Source organism: Hyalella azteca, unplaced genomic scaffold, assembly GCF_000764305.2.
Source record: "Hyalella azteca isolate HAZT.00-mixed unplaced genomic scaffold, Hazt_2.0.2 contig14048, whole genome shotgun sequence".
Taxonomy (NCBI): domain Eukaryota; kingdom Metazoa; phylum Arthropoda; class Malacostraca; order Amphipoda; family Hyalellidae; genus Hyalella; species Hyalella azteca.
The window spans coordinates 266,935-274,232 of record NW_025943947.1 but is presented as its reverse complement, the minus strand read 5'-3'; the positions used below and the strand labels follow the sequence as shown (position 1 = coordinate 274,232).

Sequence of the window (7,298 nt, the reverse complement as noted above, 5' to 3'; positions counted from 1 at the left end):
GCCCGCGCCTCAACGTCCTCAAATCCCTCGCCGGAACCAGCTGGGGACAGCAGAAGGAAACCCTCCTGGTGACTTTCAAGGCTCTTATAAAGTCCCTCTTCACCTACGCTGCCCCAGTGTGGTTCCCCAACGCCTCTCCTTCGGCAATCTCCAAGCTGCAAACCATTCAAAACTCTGCCCTCCGCATAGCCACGGGATCTCTTCTAATGGCCTCCGCTTCCCACCTACACAGCGAAGCTGAGGTCCTACCCGTGGCCGAACACCTCTCTCTACTCTGCTCGCAGTTCCTGGCCAGTGCTCTACGTTCACACCACCCCAGCTACCCTATTGTCACCCAGACATCAGGGCCCCGCTCCATGAAGCACACGCTTCAGTCCTGCTTCCTCCCTTCCGTCTCTCACCTGCTGGTAGAGGGATCCCTCCCCCCCGACTCCTACTCCGCTGCCCTCAGCACCCTGCACAGCTCCGCTGTCTCATCCTTCCTGGCCTCAGCAGCTCCCAACAAGGTGCTGCTGACCCCTGCCCCCACTGTCTCGTCCAGCGAGCTTTCCCTCCCCAGGGCGGCCAGAAGCGCCCTTTCCCAACTCCGCTCTGGCTACTCATCGCGGCTCAACTCGTACCTTGCCCGCATTGGCGCAGCCAACAACCCACTCTGCCCTGAGTGCGGCGCTATAGACCACACCACCCATCACCTCTTCAACTGCCCTTCGCATCCCACCTCGCTGACCCCGCTGGACCTCTGGTCTAACCCTGGGCCGAATGCGGCTTTCCTCTCGTCGCTCCCATCCTTCGCCGACATCCTTGGAGTGGAACCTCCGCTCCCCCCTCCTCCCCCGGAGCCGCCGCCTCTTCGTGGGCGCCGCCGAGCAGCGGTCCCGGGCAATTAACAACAACATGAGAACCTCCTGTGACACATTGTACAGTGTAACAAATTATACCATTCCGAACACATTGCATAGTGTAACAAATAACACCATTCTGAACACATTGTACAGTGAAATAAATAACACCATTCAGAACACATTGCACAGTGTAATAAATGACACCATTCAGAACACATTGCACAGTGTAATAAATGACACAATTCAGAACACATTGCACAGTGTAACAAATAACACCATTCGGAACACATTGCACAGTGTAATAATTGATTATAAAATGATAAATTATGAGAATTCAGAGCATATTTAATCTTGCACCAAGTGCTGAGCAAAGACTGTAAAGGCAGTTCTGTCGACATGATTCACGATAAGTTAAGGGGGGGAGGGGGGGTATATCCTCCAGGAAAACTTCCACATTTACTAACGGATCTTTCTGAAACTTCACACATATATGTAAAACCGAAATGCAAGCACATTTTGTTCGTATGATTTTTCGGAAAAATTAATAGAAAACGTGAAATTCATAGAAAACGAACAAAAAAGGGGGTACTTTAAAAATCTATCTCTTCCTACAGTTTTCAAGCTACAGCATTGAAAAATATACCATTCGACTTGTAAAGACCAAACCAATCGAGTAAGGAAGCCCGATTTTTTTTGCCTTAGTTTTTTTACATGCATTTTCCCGTTTTCTTCTCATTTTCTTCAGATTTTACCCCCTCCCCCCATTCTAAATTCAAAAAATTCACAAATCTAAAAAAGAGCTTCGTTACTCTATAGGTATGGTCTTTAAAAATCGAATGGCATATGTCTCATCGCTGTAGCTTCAAAAATGTAGGAGGAGATAGGTTTGCAGTGACAATTAGTTAAAACTTTCAGTAGAGCGCGACAAAGTCCCGCGCGTATCGCAATAGGCACTCAATGTAGCAAGTATACAAAACTAAACGTTATTGGAGCTTGATTCCAGTCAAGGATGGTGGGAGCGACTGCATGGACACCTCCTCATACGACGCCAGGCGGATTACTGAGCTGCATCTCAAGCAGACGCTGTATTTAAAGTGCTGGGCAGCGAATTACCTCCTATCTTATTTGTTAAAGAACTCCCCCACCAACCCCCCCTTTCATGATCTGTCGTGAACGCATAAATCAACGTACAGAGATGGTAATGGTACCGTTGGATAGGGTAGAATGTCAGCTTTAAGATGAGACTAAAAACCGGAAAAGCCAAATCCGAAAACTTTAGGGTATACCCCACCATCTTAAAAAAGTTTCTCATTCTTACCGAATTATTTTATTGAGTGACACTGCGTTGGAATTCCGAATTTCAGCAGCTGAATTCATTTTAACGATGAAGTTGCCTTGAATTTTCGAGGCATTAAAACCTGACCTCTGAATGAGGCGGGATTCGTTTTACTGCCAAGTAGCAATAACAATGGAGAAGAAGCACCGTTAGTTGCTGTCATCGGCAGGGATTAGGCCTAAACTTTGTTCTACGGCAGCGACAATGACGGCACTGAACCTTTAATAAAACGCGTTACTGCGGCACAGTGGCAGGTGGTACTACGCAGCCAGAGAGAGGGCAAGTACTCGTACGCAGAGGGTACGAGAGAGTACGTACGCTCGCTATGATGAATCAGAGTCTGTTTATAGAAAAAATTAACTCCAAAACTAGAAAAGGGAAAGTATGAGACATGTATATTGTAAATATACAGGCGCTGCTTTCTCGGTCATGAAAAAGGCAGTCGAACAGTGATCGAAATGTTGGATGGTGCACAATTCTGTTGCACCATCTGCAGTTACTGTTCACATCAGAGGCCAATTTGTTTATTGCAGCCAGCCCGGGACTGATCCATGATTGAATAACGATGCACCAAAATGCACGAAAGTTAATATGTGTATAAATGTTAAATAGTTCGAGCATAATTAAATTCGACGAGAGTCTTATGATTAAATTATGAAAGTTACATCTTACTCATAAAATTATCTCTTCCGCATTTTCTAACCGGCAAGAAATCAGCATTTCTCATATTAAACACTAATATAAACACCCGAGCAGTTTGCATGGCCTTATTCAGACGATGTTTTAATGCGATGGATTGAGCGGAAATCCCTGAAAATTTTCAAATATCTGTGGCCGTTATCTCGAGGACATCAACTTGCCAGGTTTTCTCTAAAAACGCAACGCTCTTCGCCACAAGAAATACGACAGCGGCCCACGCTGCCATCGCTCACGCGCGCTGCCGGAGCCGCAGCTCAGGAAGAAAAGGCACCATCCGAATTGAACGGCAAGAAAAGCCTAGTGATTTACATGGCATTTCTCTCTCGGAATCTGGGAATCTTCTGGAAACAAATGTACTTCCCGAGGCTATTTAGATTATATTAGCTTCATAACTTCGGCTTTTATTTTTGGGTAAATAGCTATTCGTGCACTTTGAGTCATAATTTTGCATTTATCTATTGTTGCTATTTCTGCATTATTATATTCTGTTCAGGCCTCTCTGAGAACAAACATTGGCAAAAAATGCATAGGTTTAATAAAAAATTATAAAAAATGTATAAACATTTTAATGATTGTATTATATTTAAAGTTTGAATATCACATTAAAGCAGTATTTAGAAGCCTGCATATTTAAGTGAAAGTAAGACTGTTAATTACGCGGCTATTATCACTTCATACTGTGCCAATTTTTATGTTTTAATAGGAAGTGTTGCAAAATTAATTGTATAACATATAGCACCTCCGTAAAATATCGATTTTACTTGAACGCCGAGGCTTTTAATCATCTCAAATGTGTCTCAGCCAGACAGTCTGTGACTTAGGTTTTCCCTTCTTCGATATTAATAACGATAATCCTGTTCAGCATAGTAGAAATGACAGTATATGTAAAAAATTGCGTGCTCGACTTGCGAAATTGCGTAATGGATAAAAGCAACTGTAGCACATAGCGTTTTCTCAATTTAATGTTGTACTTCTAATTTTTATATTTCAATCATCATCATTCAATCAACAATCATTCAGCGTTTTTATTTTTCCAAATGTTGGAATTTCATTGTTAAATCATTGGTCAAACGTTGTGGTTCCACATAGCCTTGTTTTCATCGATGTTCATTGAGCGATCAGCTACAAAGGGTGTGTCGCATTGTTTGAAATTCGTGCCTATAGAGATGAGCGAATTTTAATATGGGTATGTTGCATAGATGTTATCGGAATACATAAAGGCTTTTTCATATAGTTTGATTGTAGACCATAGAATGGGTTTATCAACTCCTACATAAGCCAGACGTTACCGCAATTTCGCAATCGATTATCACTATTTCCGTTATTCCTGTTCTCCAAGCAACCGTTATTAGTGAAAAGCTTTTAAATACACAATCAAAAAAGTCCAGCTTGAACCCACAATTTACATAGAACATGGAAATCCCATTTTACTATCGTTTCAAAGTTAAAAAAATCGTCTCTTAGATTAAATTAATTTACACACGACTTCTTGGAGAAAAATGACAAGAAACACTCAAATAAGGTTATCATATTTGACCGGCATAATAGTATAGGAGAGCGTCTCGACACTGCCGATATTCCTGCATCAGATGACCCTTACAATTAAGCCTGTGCTTGCAATAGGAAAATCATTACTTCTAAATTTGGAGGCTATAATGTAACAAGTGCCATACCTGAGACGCAACTGAATCTTCAATCACCATAAATATTCACAGTTCTCATGTATGCACTGTTTATTTTTACCTTATTAGAATTTTTGGCTTACGCAGCTACAGGAGTAATAATTATTAATGGTGTCTCTTTCGCGAGAAACAGACATATTTGCTTAATTTAGGAGTGGATTTTAGTAAACTAAAGATCTTTTTACATTACTATGCTATAATATTCTGGTTTGAGATATCTATAATTAACTTTTTTCTCACAGCTCGCAGCATAAACTCGAATTTGTAACTATAAGTCATCCAATGAAGTAATTAGAAAATTACTACTCGTTTTTATCTTCAACTTTAATACGTAGATACAACTAGGTTGAAGTAATAGCGCCATATTTTATATTTTAATATCATGAAAACCAAAATTCCAGTGCCAGGTGATGAATTTCGAAATGATGTTTGAGTTCACGCTAATCAAACTGAAACCACTTACAAAGTGCCAACAGACTGGGACTATAGTAAATAGATTTGTTAATTTTCCAATTACGTACAATATTTAATCGGAATTATAAAATGCCGAATTGGCGGAATAAAAGGACCAGTAGGGAATTAATTTTATCACAATTGAATTGCCTCATGTTGAAATGAAATGAGCAGACCCGCAAAAAATGTTATGAAAACATTGTAGTAAATTGGAACTGTAAGAGCTTGAGAGCACTTTCAAGATTAGCTCAGGCGCTCGTAACCTTACCTTGTCTTGCCTCAAAAGGACGTTTGTCAAACTGATGTTCAGGTTTTATTTCAAGTTAATTTCGCGGAGATGATTTCGATGAAACTCACTTAATTAAGCGCTAGGAATTGAGTGCAGTTCTCGTGGAATGATTATCCACTTGAATAATTTCAGAATTGGTTAGCTGAAATTCACCTGCAATCGTTGAAAAACTTCAGGAACTGAAAATTAAATAAGAAAATGTTCCGTTGACAGCCTTTTGACTGTTTATTTGATAGGAAGTAGTTTCTAATAATAGTATGCATTTGGCAGAAATATCTTTCCATCAACGCCATGGAGAAATTTACATGTGTTTTGCCGGAAATGCAAATTTGAATTATCGGAATAATCCATTCGCAATTGCAGCGAGCGTCTATTGTTGTAAATAAATTCGTCAGGGTGATGCAGTATATTGGAGGGCCATTGGACAAGTTCACTGCAGCAGCTGATTATCAAGCACTGCTGTTCAGGTAAACAGCTTGAGCAATGCCTTCACGGCAGTAAAGCGGCTGTGAAGGCTCTCAAACTGATTGCATCTAGAATTTATTCAAGATATTCTGCAGGAGCTTTTTTGACTTTACAAAAAATGCGGCGGTGAAGAGGATTATGGAGATGAATGTCCGTGGAATCTCATTGGGATCATGTCTGTGGCTCGTAAAAATAACGGAGAGAAGCTATTACCGGCCAAATCACTTCTGCTGCACATGGTGACTAAGTAAGGGTGAAGTGAAAATTTCGATGACTGGCAATGGGATGGAATTGAACTTTCAATTGAATTGAATTGGAGATCCGATTGAATTGAATTTTTATTGCAGTTAGGAATTTTCTCCGTTACTAAAATGATCTCGAAACTTTAATAAGTGATCCAACTGCACGACTTTGGAGTATGTGTACTTAAAATTTGCAGCAACGGATAAACTTCTACGGAGATAAGGATGCAGGTCATCAAATGTAGAGCAGCGGTTGCCTGTAATATTAGTCGCAGTTCGCTGCCTGGGATTACTTGCAGTTAGCTAGCTACAGAACACCATAGATGCAGGATACAGGCCTCAGATTCCCAAAGGCAGATAATAGTTATTATTGCGAATAATTATTTGCAGTGCTCCGGCTTAGGAACAAGAGCTGCAACGAACGGCTCGTGTCTTGCAGACTGTGGCTCAGGCACCGTAAATAAGGCTGCTGGTCCAGAAGTTGTGACGCGCACCATTAGTGAGCTCAGCAGGATTTGCTGCGCAGAGATATGCTTGTTAGGGCCGCTTTACGGCTCCTGCGATCCGGCAATCAGCCACTGACGGATGTTTTCTAAATCTCAAGCTTTGCATTCATTAATTTTTAAAACTAGTCAGAAAGTTCTGTCAAATTTTCTTCTTAATTGACTTCAACGCGCGCAAAACGGTTAATGTCAAAGTTGCTTCTACGAGGGGATAGGCTTCTTTCGTAACTAGCTTTTGAATTATAAAAAGCCAGAAAATTTATCAATTTTCATGATAACGTTAAAAATGCACGACCGGTAAAATTTTGGAAAATTTTGGAAGTTGCGAATCCGAATTTTCGACGCTATAAAAAATATGATTGAAATGCCAGCGAGTTTTTCAGTAATTTTTGAGAAGTGAATTCGGAGCAATTATGGTCAATGCTCGAAGTTTTAGCGTAAATATTTCTATAGAGCAAAAGGGCAAGACTGAAAATTTTTTTCTCGGTTTAGACATGACATGAACAATAGGTGTAATTATTTAAATGACACGAATATAAGGTAAGTTGCAAAGTTCAGATAATATATTTTACGTGCTAGGAGAACACAAAAGGAGGATAATTATCATTAAAAATGTCGCCGTGACCATAACTATATTAAATCTACAAAAAGCTGATGAAAATTTATTGTCATTCCATTTGTAAAATGTATCAAAGGCATTGTTCCCCACGTTCATTCTTTTTGTGCACCGAGGTAAACGAAACAACTGTAAAATTTTCGATGTGTAAGTATTGGTAGCCGAAAATAA

The 7,298-nt window shown here is 40.4% G+C and overlaps 1 protein-coding gene across 1 annotated transcript in view; it reads right to left on the bottom strand.

Moving 5' to 3' along the window:
- LOC108667076 (glutamate receptor ionotropic, NMDA 2A-like) overlaps positions 1-7,298 on the bottom strand; it is a 126,940-nt gene that overhangs the window by 14,310 nt on the left and 105,332 nt on the right. The gene's annotated exons all lie outside the window — the stretch shown is intronic.